This window comes from Curcuma longa, unplaced genomic scaffold (genome assembly GCF_044706935.1).
Source record: "Curcuma longa cultivar G26 ecotype Majalengka, Jawa Barat unplaced genomic scaffold, ITB_CL_G26_1.1 contig_16370, whole genome shotgun sequence".
Taxonomy (NCBI): domain Eukaryota; kingdom Viridiplantae; phylum Streptophyta; class Magnoliopsida; order Zingiberales; family Zingiberaceae; genus Curcuma; species Curcuma longa.
This window is the reverse complement of record NW_027430339.1, coordinates 1,755-4,225: the sequence shown is the minus strand read 5'-3', so window position 1 is coordinate 4,225 and position 2,471 is coordinate 1,755. Positions and strand designations below refer to the sequence as shown.

The window sequence follows — 2,471 nt, the reverse complement described above, 5'->3', positions numbered from 1 at the left end:
TACATTAAGTTTAATTTTACTTTTGTTTACTAAACACCGTAACTATCTATAATACCTTTCTTATTTCTCATTCTTCTACAACATTAACAATTCAAAAAAAAATTTCTCATTATATTTCGTCCTAATTAATTCCATCCAAATAAAAACAATGCTTGGGGAGAGCTTGCGATCGGCCCATGATTTAGTTAGTAACAAATTAGATTATATACCTTCTCTGTCTTCTCTTCCTCGCAAGAATACAAAAACACTTTTTGACATAATTCATCATTTGACTCAGCGCTACCTCTCTTACTATATAAACCCGCCATGTTTTCATTCACAATCATCCCTTCCTCTTCCGATATCGATCTCTCCCATTTCAAGAGATATGAAGAACCTCCTTTTGACCTTACTAGGGTTTCTTCTTCTGCAACTTGCTTTCTTCCAAGCTTAGCTTTGTCTCAGATCCTCTTTCAGGTGTAAATCCTCTCCGATAAGATAAATTTTTATATTCATATTAGGGTTTCAGATAGCAAAACTGATTAAGATAATGCAGGGCTTCAACTGGGAGTCATGGAGGCAGCAAGGTGGCTGGTACAACTTCTTGAAGGACAAAGTGCCCGATATTGCGAGCGCCGGAGTGACCCATATGTGGCTACCTCCCCCTTCGCACTCGGTTAGCGAACAAGGTTCGTGGTGCAGTTGTTTAATTCGTTGCCTCAAAATTAAATGATAATTTCGCCGTAGGTTACATGCCCGGGAGGTTGTACGACTTGAACGCTTCCAGGTACGGGAACCTAAACGAGCTCAAGTCGCTCGTCGACGCGTTCCATGACAAGGGCATCAAATGCGTCGCCGACATCGTCATAAATCACCGGTGCGCCGACAAGAAGGATGACAGAGGGATTTGGTGCATCTTCGAGGGCGGCACCGCCGACGGCAGCCTCGACTGGGGTCCCCACATGATCTGCCGCGACGACACCGAGTACTCCGACGGCACCGGCAACCTCGACACCGGCGCCGGCTTCGCAGCGGCTCCCGACATCGACCACCTCAACGAGCGAGTCCAGCGGGAGCTAGTTGCTTGGCTGAATTGGTTGAAGAGGAGCGACGCCGTCGGCTTCGACGGATGGAGGCTCGACTTCGCCAAGGGATACTCTTCGAACATCGCGAAGATATACGTGCAACAAACGCAGCCGGACTTCGCGGTGGCGGAGGTTTGGAGTTCGCTGGCGTACGGCGGAGACGGGAAGCCGGAGTACGATCAGGACGGCCACCGTCAGGAGCTGGTGAATTGGGTTCAGCAGGTCGGGGGGCAGTTCGACGACGGCGTTCGATTTCACGACGAAGGGGGTTCTGCAGGCGGCGGTGGAAGGCGAGCTGTGGAGGATGCGCGATCCGCAGGGGAAGGCGCCAGGGATGATCGGGTGGCTGCCGGAGAAGGCGGTGACGTTCGTCGACAACCACGACACCGGTTCTACGCAGAAGGCGTGGCCTTTTCCTTCGGATAAGGTCATGCAGGGATACGCTTACATCCTCACGCATCCAGGAATTCCATCCATTGTAAGCACTGCGCTACGTACTGATCGATCGATCAACAACACATTTTCAACTAAGCAATTGATATTTATTTCTCGTCTTACAGTTCTACGATCATATGTTTGATTGGGGGTTGAAGCAGCAGATATCGCAATTGGTTACGATAAGAAGCCGAAATGGGATTCGACCAAATAGCACGCTGAGCATCTTGGCCTCTGATGCCGATCTCTATGTGGCGATGATCGACGGAGTGATCGCGAAGATTGGAACAAGATTTGATGTCGGGAAGCTTGTCCCGCCCAACTTCCACGTCGTTGCTTCTGGGGAAGATTACGCTGTCTGGGAGAAGCAGTGAAGGCTCTACATCTTTAAGCTTTATATATTGTTTTCCTACTTTAATTTGCCATGGTGCAATTGATACTTGAATAAGAATTTCGAACGTGTAAGAATGATATGGAATATTCGATTAATAGATTACTAATTTATGAAAGTCTTTTTGTTTGTTCTGTTGTATGTTACTATGTTTTGTTCGACCGAAAACTGATTTAAGTTATTTTCATAGAGAATGATGTTTGACACTCTGCTAAACATAAAAAGAAAAAAACAACAAAGGACGTACCAGTATTAAAATTGCAAGGATCCTCAAGGTGCGCTTAATCACTAAATTGCTGTACGTAGTTTATTGGTCATAAATTTGTTAGAGGAGACTAAATAGGTTCTAGCTAATTTTTGACATGAAATATTAAATTAAGGATCTATGCATTTTGAAAAAGAAAAATTCATATAAATTATATCAAATATAATATAAAAGGGATTTCATAAACACATAAATATAATATAATAACTACTTTACAATATTATAGTTGTAACTATTGAATTTCACCTGTATTTTCTTAGATCAGAGCTCAATGTGAATTCTTTAAAATCAAAATATATTTGTTTCATATTCATTT

At 43.9% G+C, this 2,471-nt stretch overlaps 1 pseudogene; it reads left to right on the top strand.

Annotated features, from left to right (window-relative positions):
* Nucleotides 1-403: 403 nt before the first annotated feature.
* On the top strand, nucleotides 404-1,873 carry LOC141816386 (alpha-amylase isozyme 3C-like; annotated as a pseudogene).
* The last annotated feature ends 598 nt before the right edge of the window (nucleotides 1,874-2,471 follow it).